At 39.0% G+C, this 17,707-nt stretch overlaps 1 protein-coding gene across 5 annotated transcripts in view; it reads right to left on the bottom strand.

Annotated features, from left to right (window-relative positions):
* LRCH1 (leucine rich repeats and calponin homology domain containing 1) overlaps positions 1–17,707 on the bottom strand; it is a 201,711-nt gene that overhangs the window by 85,613 nt on the left and 98,391 nt on the right. The gene's annotated exons all lie outside the window — the stretch shown is intronic.

The following is a 17,707-nucleotide window of genomic DNA, read 5'->3' as shown; positions in this document are numbered from 1 at the left end:
ATAAAACTGCTGTGTGTTTGTGCACACATGCATAAAGTTTCAGAAGTTGTGTTCCTGTGTGAGTGTATTTACAGACATGCAGGTATCTGTCTATGTGAGGGGGAGAGACAGACAGAATGGAAATACACCAAAATACTATCAGTACTCCTCTTGGGGTATAGGTACAATGGATGGTTTTTATTTCCATTATTACACTTTGATGTATTTTCCAAACTTCCTACAAGTGCTTTTATCATCAGGAAAGAAACATCATTATAAAATGATAAATGTGACCTGGATATGTGTTACATGAGTGCTCCTATTTGTGAAAATTCTTTTTTTTTTTTTATTTTTTAAATTATACTTTAAGTTCTAGGGTACCTGTGCACAACATGCAGGTTTGTTACATATGTATACATGCACCATGTTGGTGTGCTGCCCCCATTAACTCGTCATTTACATTAGGTATATCTCCTAATGCTATCCCTCCCCACTCCCCCCACCCCACAACAGGCCCCGGTGTGTGATGTTCCCCTTCCTGTGTCCAAGTGTTCTCATTGTTCAATTCCCACCTATGAGTGAGAACATGAAAATTCTTTGAGATGTATACTTATGATCTGTGCACTTTTCTGAATGTATGTCATTCTTCAATTAGAAGTTTGACTCTCCTCCATATGAGGGGGCAGAAATTTGGTTAACTGAAAGGCATCTCTACCTGATAATGGGCTCAGAAAAAGCAGGTGCTGTGCTGTGGAAAGAACCTTTCTAATCTGGGCATGGCCTTGTCGACACCTTGATATCTCTGCTGCTCCAGGCACTCAATTACCCATGTAACTATGTTTCAGCAAGAAGAGATACAGTCATATCTTCTCTCCATTGTGCAGATCCATGGAAAAAGCTATTTCCAGAAAAAGGCAGATTTTTCTCTAAGAGGGTCCAGCAGAAGGAGGGAGGAGATTGAGTGCCCTCCTGGTAGGTTCCTGGCTTGCAAAGGACCAACCAGCTCTTCACTTTCCCTGGTTAGCAGGATTGGACCAAGAGAATAAGGGCAATGGGCCCGCACTGGCACTCTCTCCTGGTCTCTGGGGGCGGTGGAAGGGAGGAGCTAGGGCCAACAGCCTGTGTTTCTGCCTCTCACATCCCTCCCAAGGCTCTCTCTCACCAGCAGGGGCTCAGTGGGACTCTTGGCTGGAGGAAGGGGTCTTCCTGTTACCCTGCTGTGAGCGCTTTTTTCAAGCTCCAAAAAAGGCTCCTTCAGAAAAGAGAACTCAGTTTATTAAAAGGTGGCAAGTAAATAATTTGAAATGTAACTTGTGGTTATAAAATATTTGTTAATATGCAATTTTATAAAGTGAGGATCGGCAAATAAGAATGTTAATAAGGCAAGTCTATTTATTTGGAGCCATATGTAAACCTCCTTTTGAAGAGGGATAATGAGAACAAAGATTAGTATTTTCAAGAAAGTTCTACATTCCTATTTTTAGCAGAGTTAACAAATACAAGTTAAGATCTTTCCTACGTTTCTTTGCCTGGAAACTCAGAGTTACACTCTGAGTTATCCGTCTCACTAGTTGGTGCAGGGATCTAACCAGATTAGCAGATATGAAATTGGGAGAGTCATGTATCATACTACTTTAAGAAACACAAAGAAAGCTCTGCTCATTCAGATGCATGAGTATTTGAGATTACATGGGTTTATTCTCACTGAAATCTTCCAGGGTGGGTACTTACTTAAAATAAAATAAAATTTAAGCTTGTGAAAACATTCATGGTCTCTTTGATGGGAACGGATGCTTTTTACACTAAAAGCTGCTGATGGAATGGCCTATCTCATATTTATGTTCCATACATGTCTTGTTTACACTGTAGTTAATCATCTGTAGACTTACCAATTCACCATGCCAAGAATTTAGTCATTGTACAGCATGCCACAGACCTGGGGCACATTTCTTCGACTTCATCCATCTGCTCCCTCAGCCTCTACTTCATATATTTTATCACAGGATGTTCCTGTATTACTTGTAATTTCCCCAATAGAAAAAGGAAACACACATGCACACAAAAACCCATTTGCTCTCCAGCAAATATTTAGACAGGAGAGGAAAAGCTGCTTTCCCTTTAATCCTCTACCCACTAGCAACCACAGCGGCAGCCTCAGCTTTTTGAAACCACTCTTCTGGCAGCAATTTTTCTCAAGCAAGTAAGTGCCTCAGGCCACAATCCACTATCCTACACCCCTGGTCTTCTGCAGCCTTGGTGCTATAAACTGGTTCTATGATGAAAGAACGTTTGAAAATAAGGCCATATTGTATCTGACAAGCTACATCACCAGAGCCAAGTCTACACCCCCACCCCTACCCCAGTCTCTTGTCACTGTCCCTGCAGTCTGGGTTGAAGATCAGGGTGGGGAGGAAAGAGAAAGAGAGGGAAGGCAGTGGGCTTGTACCAGATCCATATTATTGTGAATGCTTCATCTTCCATCTTTTTCAGCTAAATGACTTCCTGCTGGATTCATTTGTCTATTTCATCATTTCAAGATGAAATAAGGCAGCTCAATATAATCTAAACATTCTTGGCAGCCTAAATTTGCAGGATACATTTATCTTGGCTTCAAGTACCACTATCCCTCACTTAACTCCTAAATTAAGGAATTTACAAACCAAATCACTTTTTCTGGTTTTACTTTTAGAGTATTATTTTGATGTATTTTGACTATGGCACTTACTGATGTCCATAGTTTGAGTCTCAATCTTAGTATCTGATATTATTTATTATTGGTTTATCGAAAGGTTATTTTCCTTAAGATATATGATTATAAAGACATGCTATGTTCTTACAGGTGATTTTATTAACAGAACATAATACCTACATTTTTAAATTCTACTGAAATATACCTCTGTATTTTCAGTGATTGGATTCACTTAACAGAATACAGAAAATTATTTTCACTTAGAAAATAATTTATAGAAAAATTTATATAACAAATTTACTCACTCGATTGGCTGCTTGGTATGGCAGAAAAGTCACCAATTGTAAAAACCTTTCAGATCGTCAAGAGACTGCCCCTCCCAGACTAAGCCAATTTTTAAGTAAGAGATAAAGAAAGAAAGGCCACCTGTTGTGAAATTTTAAGACCTGGGTTCAAATACCATAGAGATGATTTGCCACAAATCAGGTAAATCATTTAATCTCTCTGGTTTTCTCAGCTATAAAACAGAGACAGTAAGACCTACCTAACATGACATTATAGATGTGAAAGTGCTTAGCCCAACACCACATCCATATATGAAGATTAAACCTCACCCAGCCACTAATGTAACAAAGCAGCGAGGAGGTGACCACAAAGAGCATAGGTGTGCTCAGCTCAGTTTTACAGACACCTGTTGCTTAATGACAACGATACCTTCTTTAAAATGCTTCATCATGCCATTGTGTTATTGTGTGAATATCACAGAAAGTACTTACACAAACCTAGGTGTCTAGCCTACTCCATAGCTAGGCTATAAGGTATAGCCCATTGCTCCTGGGCTACAAACCTGTACAACACGTTACTGTACTGAATACTGCAGGCAACCGTGACACAGTGATAAGTATTTTTGTATCTAAACACATCTAAACATAGAAAGGGTAATGTGTTACGCTCAGATGTTAAGAAGTGGCTACACCTATGTCACTACGCCATAGACATTTTTCAACTCCATTATAATCTTATACCACTGTCACATATGTGGTCCATTGTTGACCAAAATACCATTATGTGGTGTATGACTCTATTTATTAATTTTACTTATTGTACATCCTAATTGCTAAAATTTTAGCCACCTTTAAAATACGGTTTAATGTTTCCCTCACTGAAAACATACACCAATTAAAAATAAAGAGATAGCTCAGACATGCCAGGGTGAACCAGGCTGGGCTATAAAATTTCAGGCCCAAACAAACCATGTACCTAATTCCAATCTGGATAACCAAGACTACAACATACAATCCTATAAATGACATTTTCTGTCTCATCCTTCCTAATTCCAGGATCCTGCCATTTCACTGGAAAAGCATGAATATCCAGGGGTTACAATCTCTGTTTACTACTTGTTTTCAAATAGTAATGGAAATAATGATGTAAAGTCATTAACCACCACAAAACTATTAAGAAAATGACACAGGCCTGAATCTAAAGAGTCACAGAGAAAGCTGGGCAGGTTTCACAGCGTGGATACTCTGGGCTTATCCAATACTGAGTCTCAGGAAAGGAAAGGAGCTAGCAAGGATCCAGTCGTTGTTGATTTGAATATTACTGTCTGTGCTTGGCACTTGACCTACAGTAAACAGCAATTATTTTACTTCAGCCTAGTAAGTTTCCTTTTCACAGGATACCTCACCTAATTTTGTTTTTATGCTCTTTTATGAATATCCTGTTTGCTTCTCATCAAAGTTAGAGTAACGTTTTGCTGTTTTGCATATGACACCTGACTGTTGTCTTTATATGCACACAGCAGTGAACAATATCCATAGAGAACTATTTTCTTTTTCCTGCTTGTTCCATTCTGAAAAATCCACCATGGCAAAATGTCTCACCCTGGTTTCCCCTAATGACTGAGTGCTTCCCCTTCATTGCCTGCCCTCCCCCTACATTCCACCATCATTAATTACACGTCTAAGACAATGAGCAACAACAACAACAACAAAAGCTTTGCTTTGAGTCGCCTGGTGACAGTCTGGTCAACTGTAATTTTATGCTCTAAAGCTAAAATCAAATAGAGACTATCTTTACACTTAAATGTAAAGCTAAAAAATAACATTTGACATTAATTTTTAGGATAGAGATTTATTATTATCTTATATATTTATATATTATATAGGCTCTTAATTACATAATGTGTATTAAATCTGGGAGCCTAAGTTTAAATCTAACTTTGAAAGCAGTTATGCTAACTACAACCTGACTGTGGCAATCATTTGAAGACTTAAAATGTTTTCAGACTAGAAAAACAGAATCATCATTTGAATTGAATCTGAAACGAGTCTTGAAAGCTACACCAATCAATTTCACAGTCCATACACATAAAAGCCATGTTTTGAGAAGGTGAAAGATTAACTTTAGAAAAGAGAACTGCAAGAAGAGCAAGAAAACAAAAACAGAGTGTCTAAAGCAAATCTGAATTCAGGCAAATTTCTGCAACAGTCATTTATTTCACTGTGCATTTTCCTGTGCATACCTGCACCATATTTGGCCTCTTGCAACTGAACTGGTTTCCCACAATAATAGCCTATCTCCTCGTGAGTATAAATAAACCACTGCTTAAAATAGATATATATTTATATCTATATATATATCTATATAAAATACATATATATATATATATATACACACATATATTCCCCCCAATGATCAGCAACCAATGTAAGCTACCAATGTCTACACTTAGATTTCAAAGGGCAGTTTTGATAACTAGCTCTATCTTAATTATTTTCTCTCCTTTCTTCTAAGAGTTTTTCAATTCCAAAAGATCAAGGCCTATTTTGTGCTCTAAAAACCATTGATTTAAATTTCCTCTATTTTAAAATGGAACTGAATGCTCAAAATCAATTGAGCTTTCAAAATAAGTGAACTGTGGGTGTTCAAAGAGAACTCAATATCTAATACCAGCAAAAATATTAATTTTGCAAACACTTTTAGAGGCAACAATGTAGATGTGGGCTTTTAAGTATTAAGACTTGTAGCGGCCTAAGCTCTGGGTCTTCAAAAATACCATTGTGCAGATCATTGCTCCTGGCACACAGGAAATTATCACTAAATGACTAGGAAAGATACACGGGCAGTGGAGATAATTCTCCCACTTTTTGGAGCTATGCGCCAGGTGGAATCAACCCTAGTTTCCTATTATCAGGAAGGTATTCCTACTTTGCTTCTCTTCCATACCACCTACCAAAGCCTAGAAAACATACATTTTCAAGCGATTCTCCTGCCTCAACCTCCTGAGTAGCTGGGATTACAGGTGCACACCACCACGCCCAGCTAATTTTTGTATTTTTAGTAGAGACGGGGTTTCACCATGTTGGTCAGGCTGGTCTCAAACTCCTGACCTCGTGATCCACCCGCCTCAACTCCCAAAGTGCTGGGATTACAGGCGTGAGCCACGGCGCCTGGCCGAAAATATATATTTTTTACTTTAACATCTTTCCCCCATAAAAAAGGAAAGGGATACTGATACTGACTTAGGTGAGCACAGTCTACTGAGATCAATTTTTACCCAGGGACATTAAGGTAATAAAAATATTCATAATAAAAATTAAGATGCCTGAATATTGCCATTTACCATTTGAAGACGCGTTCCTCTCCATTTATTTCTAGAAATGTTTGAATGTGGAACATGCATGGATATTAGTGTACGTACATCCTTTTTTCCTACTCATCCCTCCAAGGAAATGAATCTTCAGAGAGCTTCTATTGTATAACTTGACAACTACTAATAACTAGATTCTTCTTTAGTGTTCTAATATTTTTACACAAAGAGGTTACTCTTTGCCAAAAATGCTAAAAAATCCACTTACTTTACTCAAATACTAGCTCTTTTGCCGCTTTGCTTCTTAACCCATATTGCAATTTGCATGATGACACAGCATGCCACAAAACTTAATTCAACAAGTCAACAAATATTTCTTGGCTATTACATATAAGGCACTGTGTTGGCACTAAGACGATTATTTTATTTATATTCACAACCATCTTGTAACATAAGTACTAAGACCTCCCACTTTTCAGACACAAAAACTGACATTCAGAGAATTTAAATAATTCATTATAAGCTGCCTGGCTAGTGAGTGCCTCTGTGTTCAGGTTTGAAACCAGGTGGGTCAGGCTTTAGATCAAAGTCTGTGATCGCCCCTCTACACAGCGCAGCCTTTTCTCATTTCCTCTGGAATAAAAAGTATAGGTAAACCAGGAAAACAGTGGAAGGAGGGTACAGAATTCCAAGCAGGAGGCAATGAGATACTGAACTAGTAGTTAATGATTGATTTATGTAAAAATGAATGGAGGAAAGCGGTCAAAGATAATTTCTGAGATTCTGACCTGGGGTGCTGGAGAAAAACAGTAGGAGCATGAACAGAAACAAGGATCAAAGATATACTAATTTGGAAAAGAAGAAAATGGGCTTAGTCTAGAACATACTGGAATTCGAGGGTCACTAGGACATCTAAGAGGAACTGAATATTAGGGAACCCGGGAAATAAGGGCTAGTGCTCAACTGAGTCAAAGGGATAAAGAATACATTTGAGACACAAGAGGCATAAGGTCTTGGAGAGAAGATTTAAGACCAAAGCTTTAGGGAACTCTAGCACTAAGTTGCAGGAAGAGAAAGAATATCCAGATACGGTAATAGAGAAGAAAAAGGAAGAAGCAGAAAAGTGACCAGGAAAGCATGTGACCAAAGACAACAAAGGAAGGCGCTATCTTGTCAAATACTGAAAAGAAGTCGATTATTTTCTACACCTGCTGAGTTCCTGCTCTGTCCAAGAACCTGTTCTAAGCTCTGAGAAAATACGAAATGTGTGTAAATCCTAAGACTTTATGTCTAACAAGACTAGCCAACTTCTCTCTAAGCTGATATCACCTACATCCTACCTGGGCATTGATCATGTTTTTTTTTTTTTTTTTTTTTTTGAGACGGAGTCTTGCTCTGCCGCCCAGGCTGGAGTGCAGTGGCACACTCTCGGCTCACTGCAAGCTCTGCCTCTGGGGTTCACACCATTCTCCTGCCTCAGCCTCCCAAGTAGCTGGGACTACAGGTGCCCGCCACCACGCCTGGCTAATTTTTTGTATTTTTAGTAGAGACGGGGTTTCACCGTGTTGGCCAGGATGGTCTCGATCTCCTGACCTCGTGATCCACCCGCCTCAGCCTCCCAAAGTGCTAGGATTACAGGCGTGAGCCACTGCGCCGGGCCGATCATGTATTTTTAAAGTGCTGTGGCAGCAGATATTTCCTTCTGGGATTCTAAAAATCTAAGTTAAAAAAACTTATTGACTCTTAGGCCGGGTGCGGTGGCTCACGCCTGTAATCCCAGCACTTTGGGAGGCCGAGGTGGGTGGATCACGAAGTCAGGAGATCGAGACCATCCTGGCCAACACGGTGAAACCCCGTCTCTACTAAAAAAAACACAAAAAATTAGCCGGGCGTGGTGGCGGGCGCCTGTAGTCCCAGCTACTAGGGAGGCTGAGGCAGGAGAATGGCGTGAACCCGGGAGGTGGAGCTTGCAGTGAGCGAGATTGCGCCACTGCACTCCAGCCTGTCTCAAAAAATAAAAACTAAAAAATAAGAGTGACTCCTAAGGAATACAGAAAGTGAGACTTTCTTTACCGATCTTATCATGCAAGGTGGAATGAAAGGACTCCAGGCTGGTCCTAAGAATTCTGTAAACAACTGCTTGCAGATTTTTGGCACCGTGGTCAAATGTTCAAAGGTTGCCTCTGCTGAAAATCCCAGGCTGTTCTCTCCTCCTGGTACTGAGGTCACAAGGGTCTGGTTCTGGGACTAATTTACTTGAGGGGCCATAACTCATAACAGTTTACTTAAATTGCCTGAAGATCACCCTTTCAAATTATTGATTGAACAAAAGTAAATGAACTGCCCTAAAACACTAGCTACTGCTTCAGCCCACCCCGCCACAGCCACCCACACACAAACAAGCTTTCCCAGTTATTAGGACACATGATCTGAAAGGAAACGTTTCACCATCCCCACTGAATATCACTGCTGATATTCTTTTCGTTCTTTTTGGTTTTTTGCTACCTACAGACCTGTTCCAATAGTTCATGAAGGTGCACAATTCTTGTATGTGGTGATATAAATCTGAAGTATTCGGGCTGGGCACAGTGGCTTACGCTTACAATCCTAGCACTCTGGGAGGCTGAAGAGGGCGGATCATCTGGGGTCAGGAATTCGAGACCAGCCTGGCCAACATGGTGAAACCCTGTCTCAAATAAAAATACAAAAATTAGCTGGGCATGGTGGTGGGAGCCTGTAATCCCAGCTACTCGGGAGGCTGAGGCAGGAGAATTGCTTGAACCCAGGAAGCAGAGGCTGCAGTGAGCTAAGATCACGCCACTGCACTCCAGCTTGGGTGACAGAACAAGACTCAACAAGTCTCAATAAATAAATAAATGAATAAATAAATAAATCTGAAGTATTTGGAGTATCAGAAAAAAAATTGTGAACAATTTTGCAACAGGCAAAAAGAGTACCAGGTGCCTTGTCTAATGTACCTTTCCAGGTTATCTCTGCCTGCAGACCTGCAGATGCAAAATGTGTTACAATGGAGGAAATGTGAAGCCCCAAATTAAAATGTTAAATTTGCTGTACTTACTATAACGCTGCATACCAGACTTAGAAAACATATATTGTTTTCAAGCATATGTGGAATATTTACAAAATTAACTATGCATAGCAAAACTTGACCAATCTAATGAATCTATTTCAAACAGAAAATATTCTCTGACACAATATAACTAAATTAAAAGTAAACTTTTAAAGATAAATTTAAAAACTGTTCTATAAATATTTAGCCCAGGTGTGGTGGCTCACGCCTGTAATCCAAGCACTTTGGGAGTCTGAGGTAGGTGGATCACTTGTGTCCAGGAGTTTGAGACCAGCCTAGGCCACAGAGCAAGACTCCATCTCTATAAAAAAATTTAAAAATTAGCTGGGCATGGTGGTGCATGCCTGTAGTCCCAGCTACTGGGGAGGCTAAGGTGGGAGGATAGCTTAAGCCTTGGAAGTCAAGGCTGTGGTGAGCCGTAATCGCACCACTGCACTCCAGCCTGGGTGATGGAGCAAGACCCTGCCCCTCACCAAAAATGAAAATAAAAAAGAAATTTAATAATCACAAGCCACAGAAGTAATAATGGAAAGTAGGAAAGACTGGGAGTGATTAACAACCACTGCATAGCAAAACTTTTAGGAGTCAGCTAAAGCACTATGCACAGGGAAATTGTGAACTTAAATGCTCCTGTAAGAAAAGAAAAAATCACTGGAAATCAATGAGCAAAATATCCAAAATCAAAAGCTAAGTTAAAAAAAAGTTATTAAAACACACCATCTTCCATAAAAGTGGATAAAGAAAAAGAATGCACAAATTTATAGTATTAGAAATAAAAATGGGAACCAATTATAGCTACAGTAGAAATTTTAAAAATACAAAGGCCTTCCTTGTGTAAATACTGATGTTGTTCCCTTGGAAAATCCCTAACAACTATTTTCACAATTATGAAACTGTCCTAAGGGGCATGAAATGCAATAGAGATCATGTTCAACAAGGTAACAGAGGTGAAAGTGCTTAGTGACCTATAAAATGTCAAAGAAATATATCTCATTCATTTCTATTAATTATGAAATAGTGTAGCCTAGGGATAAACCACTTTCCTATTTCCTATCCAAAGTTAAGGGTTATTGAAGGGCTCAGATCTGATGGTGTGACGGTTAATCTTAAATCCTATTTAGCTATTAAGAAGTAGTGGTGGCTAGGCATGGTGGCTAACATCTGTAATTCTAACACCTTGGGAGGCCAAGGCGGGCAGATCACTTGAGCCCAGGAGTTCAAAACCAGCCTGGACAACATAGCAAAATTCCATCTCTACCAAAAAAAAAAAAAAAAAAAAAAATTAGCTGGGCATGGTGGTGCACATCTGTAGTCCCAGCTACTAGTGAGGCTGACATGGAAGGGTCACCTAAGCCCAGGGAGGTCGAGGCTGCAGTAAGCTGTGATCACACCACTGCACTCTAGCCTGAGCAACAGAGCAAGACTCTGTCTCAAAAAAAAAAAAGAAAAAGAAAAAAGAAAAGAAAGAAAAAAAGTGGTGGTGGTGATGATCCCCAAAATCCACACCTTTCATATATGTATGCTCTTTTAAAAAAAAAAAAAAAATCTCTCTTTTTCTCTACAGCACTTGTTATAGGACTTGGCAAAGTGCAGTGTTCTTAGAGGATATATAGTAAGTTGATTATTGATAAAATGGCAATGTTTCACAGTGCTTTTTATCTGTCTCATTAGACAAATAAATGCAATTTGGAACTTGTTCATTTGGGGCTGGCAGAATAAACTTTGACAATATATATATTGTAAACAAAATAATATATACAACAAAAAAAATACAATTGAATTAGAAGTGGGTATTTACCTCAGTTCCAGAGCACTAACCTGCTGCACAAAGATCTTAACAACTCTATTAAGATCAGAAACAGAACTGAAAACAAAACCAACACATTCTGACACTACTCTAGTTATCAAAGTCATAATATCCCTTTTGTGTCTCTCTGTTCTTTTTTTCAATACACACACTGATCCAAAACAACAGCTATGATCAGGTGATATGTAATAATGGGAAAATCCTCTTTGGAAGTTATGCCAAATATGAACTATCCTAAAAGGAATTCAATCTGATAAGAAACAGCCAATCATTCACTCATTCACACTTAATAAAGCCTGTCAGCTACCAATGGCAATGGACATAATTGTACAGGCACAATAATTTATAAACACATTAATAATTTTAGGGACCACTGGCTACAGGTTCCACCTTGAAAACAGATGCCCAGTGAGCACTAGAAAAGGCAAAGCTTAAACTCCACATGGTTGGCCGTGCACATGCACTGGATGACTCTAGTGGCCTCTTCCAACTCTGCTATCCTGTGAAAAATATTTTCAAATTTTAAGTCAGTTCACTTTCAAACTCCAGTTCAGTTCACTGTGTTTTTGGTGTCTTTCTGCTGACCTGTCATTTCACAAAACAAAACCTGGCTACCAAAGACCAGCTCGAAAATACATACATTAATATACACACTAAAGTTTTCTCATTTTCTCTTTGAATGAGGTAAGATCTTCATGAAAGAATGTGGGACACACATTTTTATTGAATTGAACAAGACTCCTCCTCCTTTCCAGTTTAGGAAGACATCATCAATTCTTCCATTTTTTTTAGAGAGAAGAAACACTAGCCTACAATTGAGACTTTTCTTTAGAATTGTCAGTGCAAGGAGAGAAGACATTTCTTCTACAAGTAAGAAGAAATGTAGTTAAATTTAATTTTTAGTTCACAACAAAAAAAAATATAAAGTCTGTGTTTTCTAAGGCAACCCTAGCATGCAAGACGCTTGTCCCAATCCAAGATGACTTCTCAGTGTGACTCCCAGAGGAATGTGGGGATACGGGTTATAGGACCATCAGGAAGCTGGCTCTTTCTGCACATTGTTCAGCAGCCAAAAAGAATGCCAGGCTGCAGAGAAAGCAGCCAAAACAGATTCCTTTTATGGTGTGATAACATTTTGTTCAAGAGACCGCCCTGTTCTTTATAGGCAATGCTTCAGAACCCACTCCTAGTAGGTTGGGAGAGGTTGGGGCTTCTAATGAATAAACCAGGCCTAGCTGAGTGTATTTCACCCTAGAAAAGTAAAAGCACTCACCACGAGTTCTGGAAGCAATATGATCAAATACCATACAGAACTTTCATTTCTTGGCAGCCGCTAACCCTGAAATGAGACTTTTTAACCAACGTCCCTATTCTTAGATTCACAACACTCCTACTATTGCCAAGAGTTTTGCTAGTCTGGGTTATTTTATTTTCCTACGGTACATTTTCTTCATGAGGCTCATCAATAACAAACTCTCCAGCATCTTAAAATAGATTTTAAACTTTGTGAGGCTTTCCTGTGTAACTCAGGTTCAAAGTGTTGGTTCCTCTATAGGAACAAATCTTGCTTAATCATTTTTATTGTTCTTGGCCACATTTCTTGGATTAAGACACTTTATAACAGGAAAAGACACAGTGGCACATATACTAAACTAACATAACCTTTTGTTGTGAACACCAAGAGGCAAAGATTAAAAGCCCAAATCCTTCAAACACAGGCTACATAAACAGCAATAAATTAATATTTTCCACAAACATAACATTTCTGTCATGTGAGAAAATGTGAAAAATATGTGTTTTTAACTGCACTTCATAGTAAGGATTTTTTTCATGTGCTAATTAAATTTATCTCTAATTTAGGACTAGAGGCTGTTGGCAACAAGCAGCCTTTTGACATTTAAAGACAACATATCAGCCAAGAAGCTGGTTAGGCAGTGACATATCACCACCACCACCACCATCATCGTCATCATCATTATCATCACCATCACTATCACCATCACGATCAAATATTTATGGCTGTTTATTCAGCTGAAATACACTGAAATACCCCGGAGGGTGTAATCAGTTTTGAATGTTTCCCATGAATTCAAAGTAGCTTCATATGGCATCTCTCCTACTTTGGGATATACAAAATTAGTAATTTCTACATGCAATTTATTGAGAGAAGAAAAAAATCTAAATGCAGTGAGGTCATGTTGATTTTAAGTACAGACAGACAAAATCTGTGAAAATTTGAAAACCAGCTTCTTGGCACTATTTGATCTAACACGTCTTTCTTTTCAGTTAATAGAAATAAGAGGAAAATTTCTAAGTGCTACAGAAAAGAAAGTATTTTAGGGTACTTGTTTATAAAATCAGATATACTTGCCTATTTGTTAAAGCTCTTTCAGATCATACTATACTTGATATCGTCTACCTTAAGTGTGAGCTCAAAAGCAATTTACAGTTTCTTTAATTTTAAGAAATTCACACCGACTTCCCCATACATCAAAATTAATGATAATGTCCTGCATTGATTATATACTTCTATCTTGGATATGTAAGTTTTTTCTTTGGCATACTACCCCATTTATAACTACTGCAGAAAAAACACTAGATTAGCTCTTCTACAAAGCGGTGTGTTTGCAGCATCCTAAGTCTCTGTGTCCTTTTCAAGTGAGGGGATTGGCAGTCTCTCCCCAAAGGTCAAAAGTCAATGAAGTCCACTACGACCCTTCACCATACCCAACAAAATATATATTTTATTTTGCTAACTTAATAATATCCAGGAGGAGCAGAAAAGACATGAAAAGGCCACCGTGGCTAACCCTGGTTGTTGTGGAGGAGACATCACGTTGTCATCACACACAGGCACAATATTCTGAGTTCCTCCTGCTTACCAGGCTTGGGGATGGCTGGGAGTGGGGTGGTAGTTTGTGGACAGGAAGAACTCACACAGACAACACTATCATGTGGATGATACTACTCAACATCTGAGAAGACTTCAGAACAATTTTATTAGATGCCACTGGTATTTTCTAGATACAATTACATATTTGGAAGTAAACAAATGTGACAGTCACTGTTTCACAGATAGTAATAAATCTTTTAGGCAAAAGCTATATTGCATTCAACATCAAATCTGATAAATATCCCAATTTCAAGGGTCCAATTCCTAGAAGACATGTTTCAACTATACCCAGTAATCAAATAGGAATTAAAGGCCTTGTAATCGAATAACACAAGAGGACCAGCTTTCTGATTACTTTAAAGATTACTCTCATTAATATTTTTATTTTCTTTCTTTCTTTATTTATTTTGAGACAGGGTCTTGTTCTGTTGCCCAGGCTGGAATGCAGTAGCACAATCACGGCTCACCGCAGCTTCAACCTCCCAGACCCTCTCACCTCAGCCTCCCGAGTAGCTGGGATTACAGGCGCATGCCACCACGCCCGGCTACTTTTTGTATTTTTTTTTTTTCAGTAGAGACGGGGTTTCAACATGTTGCCCAGACTGGTCACGAACTCCTGGGCTCAATGGATCTGCCTGCCTCGGCCTCCCAAAGTGCTGAGATTACAGGCGTGAGCCACCACGCCCGGCCTACTATTTTATGTTATACACTTATACTCATGTAAAAAATTTTATAGGAGGTTTTGAAAATAATTATATATGTATATATAGTATCTGGCTTTCAAAAACTTTAGAGGATAGCTACACTTTTTTTTTATATCTTTATACAATACCTCTGTGAGATAAGCTTTTCCTCAAATTTTCTCTATTGGTCAAATTCCTTCAAAGAGCACATGATTCAGTATGGGAGAATAGGTCTCAAACATGGTAATATTAAAAGTAGGAGAAGTGGGCAAAGAAAAACAGAACAAAAACAGAATGACCCATGTAAGTGGGAGAAAACAGATGCAACCAGGAAGCTAAAAATTACAGACTGTAAACAATATTTAAAGAGTTAGATGCTTAACAGCTTCTTTCTATATTCTTTTTCCTTTCCATTACCCAGGAATTCATCACAAAACTGTTTATAACATACCACATGGTCCTCTTCAGCCATGATCAGTTTCAATGAACTCTCTGTCTTTGCCTTAAAACATCCTCAGATCCATACTCCAATATATTACCCATCTGAAGACAGCAATAATCTATTCTCAACTAGGTGTGACATGGAAACCATCACACCAAAACCATTTTACTAATGTTCTAAAAATATAATATACATTTTAAGATGACATTATTTAGTGTGATTAGCATTTTTAAATGCCTATCATTGTAAAAGTAAAATGTCATCTATACCCAAAAGTTTCTCAATGAACATGGACTAAATACAACAATGCAAAGTTAAATATATAGACTTACTGCATCCAGGACTACCAGCAGTGAAAATGTCACAGCAGGACAGGAGTAGGTAAGTAAACAGACCAACTACACATGCTTTCCCCTGTGTATGTTGGAATTAGAGTACAGATGTCTTAGGAGATACTGACCCAAATTCTATAGACACTTATGCTTGCTGCACCAGGAAATTCCAAGGTTATTAACACCCTACTATGGCAGAAACAGCAAGAAAATTCAAAATGGACAGATAAGTTAGAAATCTGCAAAAGTGAAGATTAGATATATGAGCCTCCAGACGATCCTAACAGTAACCTACACCTTATTTACCAAAAAGAAATTAAGGCTACTTAAAAACCTGCTAGGATTTTTTTCAACCCTGATAAAAAATAAAAAAAAAAAAACAAATACACTTGGCCGGATGCGGTGGCTCACGCCTGTAATCCCAGCACTTTGGGAGGCCAAGGTGGGTGGATCACGAGGTCAGGAGATCGAGACCATCCTGGCTAACATGGTGAAACCCCGTCTCTACTAAAAATACAAAAAATTAGCCGGGCGTGGTGGCAGGCGCCTGTAGTCCCAGCTACTCAGGAGGCTGAGGCAGGAGAATGGCGTGAACCCAGGAGGCGGAGCTTGCAGTGAGCCAAGATCACGCCACTGCACTCCAGCCTGGGCGACAGAGCGAGACTCCGTCTCAAAAAAAACAAAACAAAACATTAGCAGGCGTGGTGGCCGGCGCCTGTAGTCCCAGCTACTTGGGAGGCTGAGGCAGGAGAACGGTGTGAACCCAGGAGGCAGAGTTTACAGTGAGCTGAGATTGCGCCACTGCACTCCAGCCTGGGTGACAGAGTGAGACTGCATCTCAAAAAAAAAAAAAAAAAAAAAAAAAAGCACTTCTAGAGAAATGCAACTTAAACTCTTTTTTTTTTTTTGACATGGAGTTTCGCTTTTGTCACCCAGGCTGGAGTGCAATGGCGCTATCTCAGCTTACCGCAACCTCCACCTCCCGGGTTCAAGCAATTCTCCTGCCTCAGCCTCGTGAGTAGCTGGGATTATAGGCATGCGCCACCACACCCAGCTAATTTTGTATATTTAGTAGAGACGGGGTTCCACCGTGTTGGCCAGGCTGGTCTCGACTCCTGACAGGCGATCCACCCGTCTCGGCCTCCCGAAGTGCTGGGATTACAGGCCTGAGCCACCACACCTGGCCAGAAACTCATTTTTGACTGCAAGGAAAACAAGACAAAACCAGTAATTTTCAGTAGCCAACTAAATCAAAACTAAAATCACAACTAAAAAACCACTGACATTATACCTGGTTCATTGAACTTTCTGAACTTTGATGTTGGGTATATCTGTTATTCAACACAAGTCTTGCTCCCCTTTGCACACTAACATGATGCAACTGACATGAGTAAAGGCTACATTCAGGCTTGCAATTGAGGATCTTGTATTCGCCGTAAAGATAGATTTGATGAAACAGCTTCCCTCTCTCTCCTGACATCCCAGATATGGAGAAAGGATTTAGAATTTGACCAGAGAACCTAGCTGCAAAGTCTAAAACCAAGGCCTTAAAATAACTGATTTTCTTAATATCAGAGCTACTCAGGGGCATTAATACATGATACCATGTTGTGCATAATCAATCAATGCACATTACTAAACCATGCTCAGCAAACACTGACCTAAGTTAGTGGGATGTAAAGATAGATAGCAAACTTTGTATCTGCCTAGAGTTGTTCAGTGCTCCTCAACTTTCTTAAGAAGGCTTAAAGTGAATGGGCTCAATTAGTACTAGGTAGCAAAGCCCAATGTTACCAATAATTGCCAAAGATCACCCAGGCTTTCTCTTTTTTTTTTTTTTTTTTTTTTTGCTCCTTTGTTTGTCCTGACAACCAAACTCTTTTTCACTTCCTTTATACTTCCTCCTCCAAAATCTACATGAATACTTGAAGACAACATAACTACAACCTTACAAACACCAATTAGACAAAGAGAATAAATGATATAATATAAATCATTTTTTTAAAAAAACCTTGTCTTATTAACATTCAGGGAAGTCTAGCACCAAGAACAGTATTAACAACATTACAAATTTATTAGAAAAGTTATTACTTAAAACATCTGTGTGTGATCTACATCAAAGAAAAATCAAGAATTGCAAAAAGGGGAAAAAAACGGATAGAAATGAAAGCATAAGTTTTTTATTTCTTTCATTGA

Source organism: Pongo abelii, chromosome 14, assembly GCF_028885655.2.
Source record: "Pongo abelii isolate AG06213 chromosome 14, NHGRI_mPonAbe1-v2.0_pri, whole genome shotgun sequence".
Taxonomy (NCBI): domain Eukaryota; kingdom Metazoa; phylum Chordata; class Mammalia; order Primates; family Hominidae; genus Pongo; species Pongo abelii.
The sequence above is the reverse complement of the archived record's forward strand: the minus strand, read 5'-3'. Positions and strand labels throughout refer to the sequence as shown.